The 19,817-nt window shown below is 51.2% G+C and overlaps 1 protein-coding gene across 1 annotated transcript in view; it reads right to left on the bottom strand.

Moving 5' to 3' along the window:
* MEI1 (meiotic double-stranded break formation protein 1) overlaps positions 1–19,817 on the bottom strand; it is an 888,987-nt gene that overhangs the window by 96,533 nt on the left and 772,637 nt on the right. The window lies entirely within an intron of this gene.

Raw genomic sequence — 19,817 nt, 5'->3', positions numbered from 1 at the left:
TCATAAAAAATTTCTCTCTCAGCAGTTCATTTAACAGTTTGGATTGAGCTAAGTATTCTGCGATTTTGTTGAGAATAACAAATATAACAAATGGGAAGTGATTAATATTTAATGAAAACTTTGTCTTCTAAAATATTCAAGTGGTGAACTGTTCCCACTGTTTAGACAAAAATTCACAATGAATTCTGATGTTTTTGAGAAAATAATGAATTAATAAATATAAGGTGGTCGGTGGTTTGCTCGTGATTAAAAGTAAGAGCGAGGGTAACCTGGATGGTACTCCTTGATGTTTATGAAACAACCACTTTCCATCATAAAAATTTTTTTATGAAGAAGGACTTTTGTCTACCCCAGGATTACCGGATGAGTTGAGCGTTTTAGGACGTAGAAGGATGTCTCTTCCTCATGGAGGGTATCTACAGTGAGATGGATAGCCACTGTCTTGTGAGTAATGAGACCTGGAAGATGATCCCCTGGATGGAGGCAATACGAAGACTCACCTCTAGGGGTTGGAGAGGTATTTTCAAGAGTTTGATGATGTTGTCCGTAATGAAGCTATTGCTCGCTCCGGTATCGATGAGAGCAGTGGTCGCAAAGGTGTGGGCCTTGATGCCCAGGGATACAGGAAGCAATAGTTGAGGGCCAGAAACAGTTGCACCCAAGCTCGGGATCCCCGCCGGGCTCAGGCGTTGTAGTTTCTCAGATGGACGGGCAAAACTTCAGACGATGTCCAGAAGTGCCACAGTAAAGGCAGAGCCCCTCCTTTCGCCGACGGAGATTTTCAGTCGGAGACAATCGCCCACAATTTACTTCCATAGGTTCTACCATGGAGGAAGTTGATGGTGCAGGAGTCTTCGCTGGGGTGCAGGGTGCACTTGTGGGGCGTACTGGAGGAGGGTGTGGAGCCTTTACTTCTAGGCGTCTTTGCCGGAGGCGATGATCAATCCTCCTAGCAAGGGAGATCAAGTCTTCTAGAGACGAGGGAGTCTCACGGACAGAGAGCTCATCTTTCAGAGCACAGGAAAGTCCATCTTGGAAGATGGCTTGCAGACAATCTTCTTGCCACCCAAGTTCTGTGGCCAAGGTCTGAAACTCCACTGTGTATTCGGAGAGGGTCCTTGACCCTTGACGGAGATGGAGTAAGCTATGACTAGCGATAGCCATACGACCTGGGTCTCCAAAGGTCTGCTTGAAGAGAGCAATGAAGTCAGATAGCTTGGAGAGGATGGGATCAGAACGTTCCCATAAGGGAGAGGCCCATGCCAGAGCCTTCCCTTCCAAATGAGACAGAATGAAGGTGACTTTAGTGATCTCCTTCAAAAACAACGAGGGTTGTAGCGCAAACTGCATAAAGCACTGATTAAGGAAGCCACGACAGGAGCGTGGATCCTCATTATACCTGTGGGGTGCATGAAGTGCCAGTGTTGCTTTGGGAAGCATAGTGCCTGGGAGGCCCACCAGGTTGGCCATTGCTGTTTTTTGTAGTTGAGAGCGCAGTTCTTCAACCGAAGAGGCCAACGTCTCTAAAGCTTGATGATGTTGTTTCACTGTGGCAGCCAGCCCTGGTAGGGCCTTGGAGGTGGGAGACTCTGCCGAGTCCATGGCCTTGGCAACCTGTTGCGCTCGGGGGTGGACCCTTGTCCTGGGGCAGAGATGGAACGCCTCCTGAAAGGGAACAGGGAGCAGAGCACTGGAGGAGACAGAGGCTGGGAAGAGCTTCACCACTGGAAGCCCGAGGTCCCCCCGGGAGGAGTCTGTAGGGACCCGGGCCGCTTGGACTTAGGTGGGCCTCGCAGGGTCTCCTAAGAGAATGAAAGTCTGGCGTGCCCACGGAAACAGAGGGAGCGCGATTGGGTTCAAAGGTGGCTGCTGGTTGGAGCAAGGAAAACCAGAACAGAGTCGGTTATGACAAAGTGAGGAACAGAGCCAGAATCTGTAGACGAGGTCAGGCAGGCAAAGGAAAAGATCCAGAGGTCAGTCCAAAGAATGGTCAGCAAAGCAGGGGTCAGGTACCAGAGGTCAGGCTGAGGTCTTGAAGCAGGCGGCAGGCAAGCAGGCCAGGAACAAGCTGAGGTCTTTGAGGCAGGTGGCAGACAGGCAGGTAGGTCAGAAACAAGCTGTGGTCTTTGAGGCAGGCGGCAGGCAGGCAGGCAGGTCAGGAACAAGCTGTGGTCTTTGAGGCAGGCAGCAGGCAGGTCAAGAGCAAGCTGAGGTTAGTACCAGTAAGACAGTCCGAGGGTACTACCTGGGTAGACAGACAGACGAACACAGGAACGAGCAGGACACAGGAACTAGGATGCAGGAACAAGTCAGGAACAGAACTGGAACAGAAGGATCCTGGAACAAGACTAGGAGCAAGCAGGAACAGGTACAAGCGCAGAGACAATCTTAGAACAAACCGACCCGATTGCCAAGGCAAGGAAACAGAGACAGGAACTTCCTTATATCAAGAGATCGATCAGGGCATGCTGCGGAGCTAGGACCCGCCCTTGGCCTTACATGAGTCCGGGTAGTCCGCGCGTGCGTATGGGCGTGGCTAACGTGGCCGAGAATGCTGAGCCTCGGCGTGAGGCCTGGCGTGCAGTGGAAGGCCCAGCGACCGCCACCGCGGGACACGGGGCCTGGCAGGACTAGCAACTACCGTGATGGAGGTCGTCCCGGGACCCACTATGGAACCATGAAGTTGAGCAGGCCCACGTGCAGGACGGCCGTGGGTGGGGCGCATAACAAATTCCCAGTGAGAAACACCATCTTCAAGAATAAACTCAAGGAGAGGCTACTCCGTGGCCGAAAAGTGGAATTTGCCAAAATTCTAGAACCAGATTAATGCTCCATGAGGGCACTGTCAACTGCAAGGGAGGACAAAGAAGCCTCACAAAACCAGGCCACATCCAGATGGGCCAACAAGGGTCCATCATTCACCTGACCTTTGAAAACAAGTAAGAGCTACCACCTGTACCTTTAAGAATTTAAGGGCCAAACCCTTAAGTGACCCATCCTGTAAGAATTCCAAAATGAGTGGGATCTTAACCAAACGAGGAAGCATGCCTTGTTCCTCACACCAAGGCTGACACATTCTCCAACCTGAGCGTAAGCTAAAGGGGGAGAACTTTTGCACTCTAAGCAAGGTGGAATCACAACAGTGGAATATGCATGCTTTAGCAAATGAACCCTTTCAAGGACCATACCGAAATACAAAATCAAGATGGATCTGCACGAAGAATAGGTCCCTGTCGTAGCAGGTCCCTGTGGTTCGGTAACTGGGAAGGAGAGTCCACCAGGAGCCTCCGCAGATCTGCATACCACAGCCTCTTAGGCCAATCTGGAGCCACCAGAAGCACCAGTCCTGTGTGTCTTTTGATCTTCTGAATCACTATGCCCAACATGAGCCAGAGGAAAAGACATTCTGAAGCTTGTTTTCTGGCCACTCCTGCTTGAGAGCATCGATACCCAAGCACTTCAGATGTTCCCTGCAACTGAAAAAAGGGGGAGGAACCTTTGCCTTGTGTGATGTTGCCAGCAAGTTTATAAATAGTAGGCCTCAGAGGCCCACTATAAGCTGGAAAGCTTCGTCAAACAATTCCCATTCTCCTGGATCTAGACTCTGCTGAGAAAATTGGATCTTACATTGTCTTTTCCCGCAATGTGGGAGGTGGAGATCTCCTCATGATGTACTTCTACCCATTCCAAGAGCTGGACTATTTCTTGCAACACTTGTTGGTTCTTGGTGCCTTCCTGGTGATTGATGTAAGCCACTATCGTCGCATTGTCTGACATTACTCAGAGCGATTGAATCTGCAAGCAGTCAACGAACTGCAAGCATGCCAACTGAACAACACATGCTTCCAGATGATTGATGCTCCAGAGAGACTCCTCTGTACTCCAAAGCCCCTGCACCATCAACTCCTGATAGTGAGCCGCCCCAACCCTGGAGGCTCGCATCTGTCATGAGTACCAGTTAGTCTGGTGTTCGTAGGGAAACGTCCTTCCTTAGATGATCCACTTTCAACCACCACTGCATTTGAATGCTAATCTTCACCGATAACTGAATGCGCAGGCACGAACTGACATTAGTCACTTTTTTGCGGCAGACTTGCGCAGGAGGCGCGTGAATCCTGCTGCGGCCTACTATGCAGTGTCTCAGAGAAGCCTGAGAGCAGGGCCTAGCCAAAAGGCTGCTCAACCCGCCAAAACTGCCAGTACTTCCCAAACCTCTCACAGAGGCAGGAAAGAATGCTGGATTGATGCGCTGAGGCTCAGAGACCAGACCAGACCAGAAGAGGGGGAGAGGAATCCCTAAAATTATCCATCTCTCTTTTATGTATTTTTTTTTTTACATCCCTTTCCTGAGCTCAGCCCATCCCGGCCGAGTACAGAGTCAGTCTCCAGCTGTGGGGGAGAGGGCTAATGCCTTTACTGCTGCACTCGCTTCTTATACCCACTAGCCTCTCAACTGATTCTCTCCTGGCAGGTAAGTCTACGGTGGAAAACCGGCTACCAGATTGAGGCACTCAACTGAGGGCGGGATCATTAGATATCACTTTAAGAGAACTCAACGAGGGAGGGACCACAAGATATCTCCCCAGGAGAAGCGGTGCGTGATTAATCTCCTTTTTTTTTAAAGTTATTTTCTTCAATGATTACATCATGAAAACACAGGAAATATGTATCACAAAAGAACTCATTTTAACAAATTTTCAGTTCAAGAAAACATTATTGTATACATACCATATAATATGGGGGAGAAAAAAAGAAAAAAACCCATTTAAATACTATAGGTTCTACTGGTAAGGCAATATTAAATGACGAGAGGAATTTTTTCATTTTTCAATGGTCATCATGCTCTGATATCTCTACTGGATTTTTATCCGCAAGAAACATTTCCAAATGTGCGTGATCAGAGACTCCAAATTTTTTCCCTTGAAATGTTATACAACAAAAACAAGGAAATTAAAAAAAAAATGTTGCACCCAATGCCAAAACTCTATTCTTTAAGGATAAAATATATTTCCTCCTTGCCTGTGTGGCACGGGCAACATCTGGAAATATTTGGATTTTGTGTCCGCAGAACAGAACAACTTTATTCCTAAAACATTTTTTAAACAAATTATCCTTATCCTGTTCAGCTAAGAAAGAAACAAAAAGTGTAGCCCTATTATTTATAATAGAAAACCAAATAATCTTTCTATTTATTTATTTATTTATTTATTTATTTATTTATTTATTTAAAAACTCTTCTATACCGTCATTAAGTTAGATAACCATCACAAAGTTTTACAGCAAGGCATGATAATGAAAATATGAGTGGTATAGATTACAAATTAATCATGTGCCATCATAGTACGGTAACAAGGCTATTACTTCCTCACTATGGGCTAGATTTTAAAAGCCCTGCGTGCGTAAATCCTGCTGAATTTACGCGCGCAGGGCCCTAGAGCGCCGGCGTACCTATTTTGCATAGGCCGCCAGCGTGCGCAAAGCCCCGGGATGCGCATAAGTCCCAGGGCTTCGTAAAAGGGGCGGGAGGGGGCGTGTCCAGGGCATGCCGACAGCTCGGGGGCGTGTCCTGGGGCATGTCCGGGGTCAGGGGGCGGTCCGGGGCGGGTCCAGGGGCGTGGCGATGGTTCGGGGATGGGCGGGGAGGCGGTCCCGAGTCCCCCGGCACTGCGGCCTGTGTCGGGGGAACTTCGAGAAGGTAGGCAACCCAACTCCTCTCGCCTCCACTTACTCCCTGAATCGCCTTTTCTCCTTGTCTTTTTTTTTTTAAACAAGCAGTCCCCAGTAGGGAGATGCACGTCCACCATCAGTCCCCAGTAGGGAGATGCATCAGTCCCCAGTAGGGAGATGCACGTCCACCATCTTCTGCAACGGAGAATACTGGCAGGCAGATATCAGTGCAGGGGTATATATACCGTGACATCAGCTTTGCTCTGTCTCCATCTGCTGGTAGAGGTCATAACCCACTGGTCGTGGATTAACCTGTCTGAATGCTGAGAAAGGAGAGGATTTGAAAGGTCTAAATTCTGTTCACATGGAAACAGAGTACGGTACCTTAGTACTTGGGGTGCCTGATAGATGTATTACCATGACTGTATATTCCATGAACTCTGATTATTCAGTATATAGTTGTTGACTGGAAAATCCAGAAAAAATAAAGTCGGGAGCTTCTATTAAGCCTGTGAATAGAGTGATTTTATTTTACAACTCTTATTTGTCAGCACTAAGGGAGAAAAAGAGGGATTGGGTTTATGGAAAGGAGGATAAGCATAGCCCTTCCTGACCAGTCAGAAGAAGCACTCTGTCCCACTGCCAACAACAGGGTCCACTTCACCATCTGCATAACCTCACATTCTTGAACCCACAAAATAGAGGGCCTGACCCTCATCAATATGGGGACAGAGTTGCTATTCTACAGTATATCCACATAATCCATCAATTTCCAAACATCTAGATTAACACCCCAAATGGAGTTTAGCTGTCTTTCTGTCCCAAAATCCATTCCAAATGTTTATTAGTGACAGAAAAAGATTCTTTCTTAGGAAACACTTCAAAGACAAAAAGGCAAAAGATACACAGGCTATATGTTTGATATAAAAAATAATTTATTTTTTAAACTTCAAAGCTCTGCATGGTTCCCCTGGCTCCCTACCAGCAGTCTGCTTGCACACCATGGGAAGGGCAGTGATTGGCGGGGGCTAGATCTGCCCTAAGGTGTTGTGAATTGAATTTTCAATAGGCTAACTCTAGTCTTCATGTCATTTTCTTTCTTTATGCTTTGTCAAAAAAATGCTTAGAGACAGCAAGGGTATCATGGATTTCAGAAAAATAAAACATGCATTTTAAAATATCCCTGCCTGGGTTCTACATGGAATATCTGTATTAAGAGTGCATGAGACCTGGTGAGATGCAGGGATCATCAAGGAGCATCCATTAGGGAGGGACTGGAGGAAGGCTTCTATATGCAGTTGGGGGGGATTGGCCAAGAGCATGGCTTAAGCTGTTAGTCAAATGGTAATTTACTACAGCCCCCAATAGATGCAAAAATGTAAAATAGTTCCTATTCAGGGGCCTTAGCACACAGGGGTAGATTTATCAAGCGGCGATAGAGCTATAATACATTAAACAGTGTATATTACACACACAGGGGGAGATTTATTAAGCTGCGATAGAGCTATAATACGTTAAACGGTGTATATTGCGCAATAAACACTGTAGCCCTATCATGGCAATATTTGGGCCAGAAACTCGCCTTATTTCAATTACCTGCTTTGCATGACATTTGCATACATGAATTTTGCAAATCCATGCAAAGCAGCTCATTCATACCTAATCTTATGTAAAGCAAATGTTGTATACCTGTAACAGGTGTTCTCATAGGACAGCAGGATGTTAGTCCTCACATATGGGTGACATCACAGGATGGAGCCCAATCACGGAACACTTTTGTCAAAGTTTCTAGAACTTTGACTGGCACTTACTGGGCATGCACTAACCCTGCAGCCAGCAGGGGTCCCTCTTCAGTCTTGTTTAAAGCTACAGGAAGTGCCGAAAAATAAAATAAAACGTAACAAACCCAACACCGTGGGGCGGTGGGCAGGTTTCGTGAGGACCAACATCCTGCTTTCCTGTGAGAACACCTGTTACAGGTAAGCAACATTTGCTTTCTCACAGGACAAGCAGGATGGTAGTCCTCACATATGGGTGAGTACCGAGCTGAGGATGTCAGAGAATGCACCAAATGTACCCAAGATGTGCAATAGGGACAAGGAATGGGGTGAAATTTGGTAGAGGGCATCCTGAACCCTAATGGGCAGGCGGAAAGGTGTTGGTACATCAAGTTGTAAAAAGGTTGCACAAGACAGACTGGCCGAAGATGGAATCTTGTCTTCCGGCCTTGTCTAAGCAATAATGGGCTGTAAAGGTATGGAGAGAACTCCAGGTAGTAGCCCTGCAAATGTCAGGAAGCGGCACCGAGCATAGGTGCGCTACTGAAGTCGCCATGGCCCTCACAGAGTGTGCCTTAACACGGTCTTGAAGTGGAATGCCTGCTTGTTGATAGCAAAAGGATATGCAGTCCGCTAACCAGGAGGAGAGAGTCTGCTTACCCACAGGCTGCCCCAATTTGATGGAATGGAAAGAGACAAACAACTGAGTGCTTTTCCTGTGGGCAGCTGTACGGTCTAGATAGAATGCTAGAGCCCGCTTGCAGTCAAGGGTATGCAGAGCCTGTTCTCCTGGACTGGAGTGGGGCCTGGGAAAGAAGGTAGGTAGTAGAGATGTGAATCGTGTCCTCGATCGTCTTAACGATTGATTTCGGCTGGGAGGGGGAGGGAATCGTATTGTTGCCGTTTGGGGGGGTAAAATATCGTGAAAAATCGTAAAAAATCGAAAAAACGTAAAATCGCAAAACCGGCACATTAAAACCCCCTAAAACCCACCCCCGACCCTTTAAATTAAATCCCCCACCCTCCCGAACCCCCCCCCCAAATGACTTAAATAACCTGCGGGTCCAGCGGCGGTCCGGAACGGCAGCGGTCCGGAACGGGCTCCTGCTACTGAATCTTGTTGTCTTCAGCCGGCGCCATTTTCCAAAATGGCGCCGAAAAATGGCGGCGGCCATAGACGAACACGATTGGACGGCAGGAGGTCCTTCCGGGCCCCCGCTGGACTTTTGGCAAGTCTTGTGGGGGTCAGGAGGCCCCCCCCAAGCTGGCCAAAAGTTCCTGGAGGTCCAGCGGGGGTCAGGGAGTGATTTCCCGCCGCGAATCGTTTTCGTATGGAAAATGGTGCCGGCAGGAGATCGACTGCAGGAGGTCGTTCAGCGAGGGTTCCGGCGCCTCGCTGAACGACCTCCTGCAGTCGATCTCCTGCCGGCGCCATTTTCCGTACGAAAACGATTCGCGGCGGGAAATCGCTCCCTGACCCCCGCTGGACCTCCAGGAACTTTTGGCCAGCTTGGGGGGGGCCTCCTGACCCCCACAAGACTTGCCAAAAGTCCAGCGGGGGTCCGGAAGGCCCTCCTGCCGTCCAATCGTGTTCGTCTATGGCCGCCGCCATTTTTCGGCGCCATTTTGGAAAATGGCGCCGGCTGAAGACAACAAGATTCAGTAGCAGGAGCCCGTTCCGGACCGTTGCCGTTCCGGACCGCCGCTGGACCCGCAGGTTATTTAAGTCATTTGGGGGGGGTTCGGGAGGGTGGGGGATTTAATTTAAAGGGTCGGGGGTGGGTTTTAGGGGGTTTTAGTGTGCCGGCTCACGATTCTAACGATTTATAACGATAAATCGTTAGAATCTCTATTGTATTGTGTTCCATAACGGTTTAAGACGATATTAAAATTATCGGACGATAATTTTAATCGTCCTAAAACGATTCACATCCCTAGTAGGTAGTATAATGGATTGATTAATGTGAAACTCCGATACTACCTTAGGTAAGAACTTAGGGTGAGTGCGGAGTACTGCCCGGCCCTGCAGAAGTTTAGTGTAAGGCAGATAGGTAACTAGGGCCTGTAACTCACTAACTCTGCAAGCAGATGTTATTGCCAGAAGAAAAATCACTTTCCATGTGAGAAAGCAAAGATCACAGGATTGGAGAGGCTCGAATGGTGGTTTCATGAGCTGACCTAAAACCAGGTTGAGTTCCCAAGAAGGAGCCAGAGGACGCAGTGGAGGCTTGAGGTGAAGCAAGCCTTTCAGAAAATGTGTCACGAGGGGTTGTACCGAAATATGAACGTCCCTGACACCTTTATGGAAGGTGGCCACCGCACTGACATGCATTCTGATGGAGGAACTTTTAAGACCTGATTCTGACAAGTGCCAGAGATAGTCTAGAAACTTCATGGTGGAACAGGTAAAGGGATCAAGGGATTGAGAAGAACACCATGACTCAAACCTGTTCCATTTGTATAGGTAAGACTTTCTCGTGGAAGCCTTCCGTGAAGCAATCAGGACACGGGAAACTGGCTCTGAAAGGTTAAGTGGCTGAAGAATTAACCTTTCAACATCCAGGCCATCAGAGACAAAGCTTAAAGATTGGGGTGACGTAGGCACCCGCGTTCTGAGTGATCAGAAGCGGGTCCTTTCCCAAGGGAATGTGCCTGCGAATGGAGAGATCCTGAAGTATTGGATACCACACTTGGCGAGGTCAGTGAGGTGCTATCAGGATCATGCATCCCTTGTCCTGACATAACTTCACGAGAGTCTTCGAGAGAAGTGGAAGTGGAGGAAATGCATATAGGAGACCGGTTGCCCATGAGAGGGAGAAGGCATCTCTTGGCTGAGAGTGTTGGCTGCGAGTGAGAGAGCAAAAGTTCTCTACTTTGTGGTTTTGAGGTGACGCAAAGAGGTCTATGCGAGGATGACCCCAACATTGGAATATTGAGTCTGCTACTGCGGGGTTGAGGGACCACTTGTGCGGATGGAAAGCGCGACTTAGGTTGTCCGCCAACACATTGTCCACTCCCGGCAAATAGGTGGCCCTGAGGTACATCGAGTGGGAGAGGGCCTCTGCCCATATCTGCACAGCTTCCTGACACAGTAGGTAGGAGCCCGTACCTCCCTGTTTGTTGATGTACCACATGGCCACCTGGTTGTCCATCTGAATCAGGATGACCTGATTGGAAAGGCGATCCTGAAAGACCCTGAGAGCATATCTGATTGCTTTCAGCTCCAGGAAATTGATTTGGTGTTTGACTTTCTCTGGAGACCAAGTTCCTTGTGTTTGCAAATCGGCCACATGGGCTCCCCAGCCGAGGTTGGAAGCATCGGTGGTGAGAATTATTTGAGAGTCTGGAGCCTGGAAGGGCAGGCCTTGGAGTAGATGGATCTGATTTTTCCACCAGGCTAGAGATTGACGGAGTGGGTCGGTGATGTGGACAGTGGTCGATAGAGGTTGGACGTACTGAGTCCATTGTGACCTTAGAGTCCACTGCATGACTCTCATGGCCAAGCGGGCTATTGGGGTAACCTATACTGAGGATGCCATGTGTCCCAGTAGGATGAGGAAGTGGCGTGCAGTCATGCCGCGCTAAGACTGAGGCTGGAGTGCAAAAGAGATGAGAGTGAGAGCTCGCTGTCAAGGCAGAAATGCCTTTGTTTGCAAGGTGTCCAAGTCTGCCAATATGAATGATAAGGTTTGAGATGGGATTAAGCAGGATTTTGCGTAGTTGATGAGAAATCCTAGCGAAATCAGAGTGTGTAAAGTAAGACGTAGGGACGACAGAGCAGCTTGCTGAGTGGGAGCCCTGATTAACCAATCGTCTAGGTAGGGGTAGACGTGAACACCTTGAGTCCTGAGGAAGGCTGCTACTACTACGAGGCACTTCGTGAAGACTCATGGTGCAGGTGCCAGGCCGAACGGGAGCACTCGGTACTGATAGTGCTTGGGGCCTACTAGAAATTTCAGGAACCTGCGATGAGATGGATTTATCGCAATGTGTGTGTATGCATCTTGGAGATCGAGAGAGCAGAGCCAGTCTCCTCTTCGCAAAAGAGGAAGGAGGGAACCCATCTTGAACTTTTCTCGGTGGAGGTACTTGTTGAGGGCACATAGGTCCAGAATTGGACGAATGCCACCTGATTTTTTGGTGATTAGAAAGTACTGGGAATAGAATCCTAGGCCTTGTGAGTATGGCACTGGTTCTATTGCTCTGGACTGGAGGAGGAGGGAGACCTCCTGCTCCAGGAGTAGTGAGTGGTCGGATATTCTCCAAGTCGGTAGAGGTGGGGAGTCCGGTGGAATGGAGAGAAAGTTCAGGCGATAACCTTGAGAGATTATGGCAAGGACTCACTGGTCTGAGGTGATTGAGTGCCACCTGTTGTTGAAATGGCACAATCGACCTCCCACTGGTATCTGAGGTAGTGGAAACTGGCTGCTGCTCTCTATGCAGGAGTCAAAAACCAGAAGCAGGGCCCGGCTGAGGGGCTGCTTGTGGCTTTTGTTTACGAGGTTGACGAGACTGGGCCTTTTGGAAAGGTCTCGTGGAACGAGTTCTAGACAGTGATGGATAGGATTTCTTTGGACGGAAGAATGACTTTTTAGTATCCTTCCTGAATGGCTGTTTGGAGGAATACTCAGAGGGCATCAGAGAGAGCTGGTGAAGGGTCTCATGATGGTCCTTGAGTTCCGCCACCTTCCACTGAATCTGTTCGCCAAACAGATGGTCTCCTATGCAGGACAGATCAGATAATCTGTCTTGTACTTCAGGGCGCAATTCCGAAGACTTGAGCCAGGCCCATCTTCTTGCCGAAATAGCAGTTGCAGATACCCTGGAAGCAGTGTCAAAGTTATCACAAGAGGATCTTATTTCATGCTTCCCTGCCTCAAAACCCTTGAGTACCAGGGTTAGAAGCTGTTCCTGGAATTACTGAGGCAGGGACTCTGCTAAGTCCTGTATCTGCTTGAATAAGACCCTGTTGTACTGGGTCATATACAGCTGGTAGGAGGTGATCTGAGAGATAAGCATCGATCCCTGGAAGATACACCGGCCAATGGTATCCAGGAATTTCTGTTCCTTACCTGGGGGAAATGAAGAGTGGGGTTTTGATCTTTTTGCCCTTTTTTGGACAGATTCTACAACCACAGATTGGTGATCCATCTGAGGTTTCTGGAATCCTGGGGCTGACTGGACCAAAAAAGTGGTATCAGCTTTTCTGTTGACTGGAGCAACAGAACCAGGGTGTTTCCAGTTCTTTTTGAGGAGATCCAAAAGAACCTGGTGAATAGGGATGGAGGTTATTTCCTTGGGAGCATCCAGGAATTGTAACAGGTCCATCATTTGATGTCTGTCATCTTGTTCAGTCTGCAATTGGAAGGGAACCAATTCAGACATTTCCTTCACAAAATTTATGAAGGATAGGTCCTCTGGAGGAGAACGCTTCCTGCTTTCAGTAGGAGAAGGTGGCGATGGCAAATCATCGGCGTCTTGAGAAGAATCATCGGTCCAGGTGTGATAGGGATCAGCACCTGCCCCTCTAGGAACCTGAGAAGGACGGGACGATGGTATTCCTGAAGGTCCCGGTCTAGGCTCCGAAGGCATCGAGGGAAGTACTGGAGGCACGGATGAAGGCATCGAGGGCATCGATGGATGGATTGGTGGTGCCGATGGGCGCATCAGCATCAATGGTTGAGGCATTGGCAGGACACCCGATGGCAGAATGCGGAACGGTATTTCTCCTCCCGATGACAGAGTAAGTGGGGAAGGCACCGGAGCCATCGGTGACCCAGGATCCATCGGTGGAAAAGCAGCTATGAGCGCTTCCATCTTCGAGAGCAGCGGTGCCAGTGCTGCCGAAATCGGATCGGTGGTCGGTTCCACAATCGGCTCCGGTTTTGGTGTCGGAGGAACTTGAAGTCTGCGCATCGCCTTATCGATGGCCTCCTGAACCATCCGGTCCAGTTCTTCATGGAAACCTGGAGCAAGCAGCCCAGGCTCCGGAAGGGAAGAAGGAGGCAGAGGCACAGCCGGAGGGCCCACCATTAAAGGTGGAGTCGTGGCTCCCGATACCCGTCCGAGTGAGGGTTGCCTCGGTGACCCGGTCACAGAAAGGGTCGGTGACTTTTCTGGATGGGGTTTTTTCGATGGTGACTCAGATGATGGCGAGGTCGAAGATTTCCCTTCCTCGATGGTCCGAGACTTGCGGTGTCGATGCCGATGTTTCTCTCTATAATCCCCTCGGTCCTGAGGGGGAGTAGAGGTAGTCGAAGGCTGAGAAGTCATCGACACCGGACAGTCACCTGCCGGTGGCCAATACTGGCACGAAGTGGATGGTGCCGGTTCAGATGACGTCGATGCAATAGATGGCATCGAAGTTTGAGAACGGAAGAGAAGTTCCATTTTCTCCATTCTGGCCTTGCGATCTTTTGGTTTCATTAAGGCACATTTGGTGCAAGTCAGAACATCATGCTCGCACCCGAGACACATTACACAGACTTTATGTGGGTCTGTAATGGACATGGTGCGAGTACAGTCCGGGCACCGATGGAACCCCGACACCATGGCCTTTGAAAAATTTAGCTGCAGTATGGTCGACGCCAGTAGGCCGCGAGGGCCAAACTCGACGGGAATCGACCGAAAACAGGTGAAAACTTACCGGAGTACCGCGGAGTTAAAAATTCAAAGGAGGGACCGCTGTGGGGTTTGAAAGTTTTCAGTAATTCTGTGAGGAAAATTCCTGTCAGGAATCTCTGTGGAGCTCCTTAACCCGCGTGGCTACTGCTGCGCAGAAAAAAGAAGACTGAAGGGGGATCCCTGCTGGCGGCAGGTTTAGTGCCATGCTGGGCATGCCCAGTAGGTGCCAGTCAAAGTTCTAGAAACTTTGAAAAAAGTGTTCCGTGATTGGGCTCCATCCTGTGATGTCACCCATATGTGAGGACTACCATCCTGCTTGTCCTGTGAGAAATAAAATAACATGGCTGACTGAAATTTGTCAGCCATGATATTTTATCTACACCTATTTGAAAATCGTTATTCTATCGTGGGAACACCGAGACCTTAACATGGGTCCTGATGATCTTGCAGTAGATTTAAAGGGCAATACGGCCCAAAAAGGCTCCCCCCTAGAAGTTTAAAAAAGGTCACCAGAGGTCTTCTTAGACCTCACCTACCTATCCCAGGGCTGTCAATTGACGCATCCCTGAAAAAAAATAAAAGTTAACAGTGCCACATGACAATAACCCCCCCAGCCACCCACCTCCTTATTATATCACAACTCTCCTCCCAAATAGTGACCCTACCCCCACCCCCCTTTCCATATAAATATTAGGCTAGTAGAACCTCCCCCATCAACTTCCCCTTGCCTCCAACTATCCAAAAATATCATTGGTGGCCTAGTGGCCCCCACAACCTGGCCCTCCGGGACCCCCCAATACCTTCAAACAATCATTGGTGGGCAGTTTCAGGGCCAAGGGTGCCCCTTAGCCCCGGGCCCAGTCTGCGCCATTTTCCAAAATGGTGCCAACTAGACTTTGCCCCTGTCAGGATAAATCTTAATAAACAGTATTACTTAGCCAAATAAGTTGTCACAGCGCTACATAGCTGGACTTTTGTCACCACTTAACTGGAGAAGTCAAAACTTATTTGGCTATGTTTAAATTACATGCCACGTATCTTTTTGATACACAAACATGTTGTTGAGTAGATCTGTATTTTATATAGTGTGCACATATTTGCATGCACAATATAAAATATGTGTATATGTGCGTGCGTGCGTCCATAAAGTTATCCTCCCTGGATGTTTGAGAACCATATTATCTTGATTCTATTCAAAAGGAAGAGGAAATGTAAAAGAAAAGTACATTTGTTTTGCTGTGCTGCTTTTCTCTGCTATGAAATCCTGTTTCATCCTTTTAGTGATTTTTATTATTGTCGACTGACTGCTGGTAATCCCAGAAGAATAAAAGTTTATAATTTTGCAGCATATTTCAGTATGTGAGACTTTGATTAATCAGATCCCAGGGCTGTGGATTTGATAGAAGATTCAAAGTTTTGCTATAGGGGTGCAGTCAGATGGACACAGAGGGGAAAACAAAGCTTATGTTACTTTCTCAGTCCAATTTCAGAGAATACAGTCCTTGCCTCTGGGCCAGATCCAGTCCACCATCTATCTGACCATTTTTATGAATTTTGAACCCACAGAGACTAAGGGCCTCATTTTCCATTATCGCAGTGGTAACGCATTGTTACCGCGTGCGATAAAAATCGGGGGCGTGGCCCATGCAAATAGGTGGTTTTTCGTGGTTCGCGAATGTTTCGCCGCACGCGCTACTATCGCGTGCGGCGAAACAGGTTCACGTGCGGCGAAGCTGTTTCGCGTGCGGCGAAACAAATATCGCAGTGCGCGATGAAAGGTTCAAACTAATATCGCGTACCGCGCCGTTGCCGCGGTACGCGATACAAAATGAAACCAAGTACCGCGTCCCGCGATAATGTGTCTGGTATAAAAACTGACTTCCTGCCCCTCCTCCTTTGAGGGTTTGGAAGGAGTTTTGGAGAGAGAGGTAGGTGCTGTTGGTTAGAGGTTAGAAGAGATTAGAGATTTGATTACTGAGTGCGATGTCCTGTGTTTCTGTTCTCATTTGTTTCCCTTTTCCTGTGTCTTTTGTAATCTGTGTTGGAGTGCAAGTGTGTCAGTCAACTGTTTGTCCATCTGTGTGGAGGAGGAGGAGGAGGAGGAGGAGGAGGAGTGCGTTGGTGGTGGTGGTGGTGAGGAGGAGGAGGAGGAGAGAGGAGTGTGTTGGTGGTGGTGGTGGTGAGGAGGAGAGAGGAGTGTGTTGGTGGTGGTGGTGGTGAGGAGGAGGAGGAGAGAGGAGTGTGTTGGTGGTGGTGGTGGTGAGGAGGAGAGAGGAGTGTGTTGGTGGTGGTGGTGGTGAGGAGGAGAGAGGAGGATGGAGCGTGAGAGGAGTGGCAGGAGAGGAGAGAAGAGGGGTGTTGAGAGTAGGGGGAGGGGGAGGGGGATGGGGAGGGGGAGGGAGGAGGAGGGGGAGGAGGGACGTAGGGGACTGAGGAGTAGGAGCAGGGACAGGGACAGGGGTAGTGGGAGAGATAGGCAGGAGGGAAGAGATAGGAGGGAGGGGGAGGGGGATGGGGTGAGGCAGGATAGGATGGCGGGAAGAGGTAGGGCTAGACAGGCAGGGCAGAGGGGAAGGGAGTGGGAAGTGCAGGGTCAGGTGGGGGGGGGAGGAAGGGAGTGGGGAACCTGGGGGGGTGGAGAGAGAGGACAGGGAGGAAAACCCTCCGGAAGTGGCACCCCAACCAGGCAGCCAGGCCAGGGTCAGGCAGCGTGCTGTCAGGTTCAGCCAGGAGGACAATGACCTGCTCATCCAGGGGGTCCTGCGCCACTATGCGCGGCTGTTTGGGAACCTGTCAGTGAGGACCAGCAAGGCAGCAAAGGCCGAGATCTGGTCCAGCATAGCTGGGCACATACAGCGGGAGAGCGGCATCCTTCGCACCGGGGAGCAGGTGGCCCACCGCTACCGCGACGTTAAGGCCCATCTGAAGACCCGCATCGCTGACAGGAACCAGTACCTGAAGGCCACAGGCGGACGGTCCCCATGCCCCATCCGCTTCACACCCATGGAGCAGCAACTGATGGAGCGTCTGGGACCAGATGTCTTCGAGGGATTGCATCCCCACCTGGATACATCCCACCTCGAAGAGGGTAAGCTGCCCTCTGGGGCCCCTTCCCCCCCCCCCCCTGTGAACGGTCGTAACACAATGTTTAGGCCAGGTTTCAGTTTCTGTTACCCATGTGCTCTGCAGAACTGTAGTGGCCCCCCCTCCCCCAGTCAGCAAGGGGCAGGCAGCAGGGTGCAAGACATGCTGGCAACAGGTCACTGTCTCCATGAGGGCCAGGCCCTAACTGACACAGTGAGCTGGGCCCAGAAGCCTGGCCTGTGCACAGGCCAGGCTTCTGGGCCCAGCCCCCCTCCCCCAGTCAGCAAGGGGCAGGCAGCAGGGTGCAAGACATGCTGGCAACAGGTCACTGTCTCCATGAGGGCCGGGCCTCAGGCCTCAGCCCCACCACCCATGCCATGAGGAATGTCTCAAAGGACTCAACTGTACTGTATATGCAGAATGACATGTTGGTTGTACATTAGCTGCTCCTGTATGACAGCACAGTAATATAACAGAACAGCTGTGTTACTGATGCAGTGTATCCTCTTTCTCCCCAATCTTCCTACAGAGCCATCTGGTCCCAGGCAGCAGCCCTCTGATGACAGCTGGGAGGGTCCAGGCACAAGCAGGGATCCACCAGGGCTCAGGCGGCCGCCCATGCTGACGAGGCCATTCTACATGGACGCGGAGACACAGTGGTCAGAGGAGGAGGAGCAGGAGGAGGAGGTGGTGCAGGCTACAATGCCACCCCCAGGCAGCCCCTATACCCTGACCGAGGCCTTTGAGGAGTTTGAGTGGGGCCACCCCCACACTCCTCTGCGGGCAGGCATCCTGGGGACCTCACTGCCTACCCCGCCCATCCAACCCACACCGCTAATGTCCCCATGCAGCTCTGCAGCGGGAGCTGCGCCACCAATGGCCATGGGACATCCCCTCGGACCGGAGGAACCGCCAGCAGTGCCACCTGTCCAACTGGAACCAGTGGCTGATGGAGGCTTGGAACGCATAGTGCTGGAGATGCGCGCCCTGAGGCGAGCATGGCGGCAGCAGAGGCGAGACAACCAGGTATTGTGTGCAGCAGTCACGAGTGCAGCCAACAACATCACGACTGCAGGCAACAGCATCGCAGGAGTGATAGCCACACAGAACAACATCCTGATGCAGATTCTGCAGCGGCTGCCAGATGCGCAGGCCTCGTCCTCGGCAACCTCAACGCCCCAGCCAAGTCCCTCAGTGTCCCGAGGCCGCAGGGGCCGTCCACCGAAGAAAATGCCACCACCCAGTGGACCATCGGGACGTGGCAAGGGGCCCTGAGGGGACCAACATGGCCCATAAATGGGGTATGGGCAGGTACACCCAACCACCACTGTGATGCACACCCCACAGAGGGGCAGTGCCGTAGAGATGGAAAAGGATGTCCCGCTGGCTGCTCCCCACAGAGGGGCAGTGCCATAGAGATGGAAGAGGATGTCCCGCTGGCTGCTCCCCACAGAGGGGCAGTGCCGTCGAGATGGAAGAGGATGTCCCGCTGGCTGCTCCCCACAGAGGGGCAGTGCCATCGAGATGGTAGAGGATGTCCCGCTGGCTGCTCCCCACAGAGGGGCAGTGCCGTCGAGATGGAAGAGGATGTCCCGCTGGCTGCTCCCCACAGAGGGGCAGTGCCATCGAGATGGTAGAGGATGTCCCGCTGGCTGCTCCCCACAGAGGGGCAGTGCCGTCGAGATGGAAGAGGATGTCCCGCTGGCTGCTCCCCACAGAGGGGCAGTGCCGTCGAGATGGAAGAGGATGTCCCGCTGGCTGCTCCCCCACAGAGGGGCAGTGCCGTCGAGATGGAAGAGGATGTCCCGCTGGCTGCTCCCCACAGAGGGGCAGTGCCGTCGAGATGGAAGAGGATGTCCCGCTGGCTGCTCCCCACAGAGGGGCAGTGCCGTCGAGATGGAACAAGATGTCCCGCTGGCTGCTCCCCACAGAGGGGCAGTGCCGTCGAGATGGAGGTGGGGGCACCATGCAATGCTCCCACCCACCTGCTCACCTGGCTCACCGCCATCCGCTGCGCCACTCTGCTGTCTGCCACCGCCATCCGCTGCGCCACTCTGCTGTCTGCCACCTTCTGTTTCAAGGCCTGCACATTCTGGCAGTGTGCTGAAGGATGACTGGTCTGCTGCAAGCCTGTTAATGCTGGTTGTGTGGTGCGATCTGTGCCTCATGTCTCCAAAAGCCATGTGCTGCTGTGACCTCCTGGGCCTCCTGCTGCTCCTGGGCCTCCTGCTGCTGTGTCCTCCTGGGCCTCCTGCTGCTGTGTCCTCCTGGGCCTCCTGCTGCTCCTGGGCCTCCTGCTGCTGTGTCCTCCTGGGCCTCCTGCTGCTCCTGGGCCTCCTGCTGCTGTGTCCTCCTGGGCCTCCTGCTGCTGTGTCCTCCTGGGCCTCCTGCTGCTCCTGGGCCTCCTGCTGCTGTGTCCTCCTGGGCCTCCTGCTGCTGTGTCCTCCTGGGCCTCCTGCTGCTCCTGGGCCTCCTGCTGCTGTGTCCTCCTGGGCCTCCTGCTGCTGTGTCCTCCTGGGCCTCCTGCTGCTCCTGGGCCTCCTGCTGCTGTGTCCTCCTGGGCCTCCTGCTGCTGTGTCCTCCTGGGCCTCCTGCTGCTCCTGGGCCTCCTGCTGCTGTGTCCTCCTGGGCCTCCTGCTGCTGTGTCCTCCTGGGCCTCCTGCT

Source organism: Rhinatrema bivittatum, chromosome 2 (assembly GCF_901001135.1).
Source record: "Rhinatrema bivittatum chromosome 2, aRhiBiv1.1, whole genome shotgun sequence".
Taxonomy (NCBI): Eukaryota; Metazoa; Chordata; class Amphibia; order Gymnophiona; family Rhinatrematidae; genus Rhinatrema; species Rhinatrema bivittatum.
This window is presented reverse-complemented; position numbering and strand designations above follow the sequence as displayed.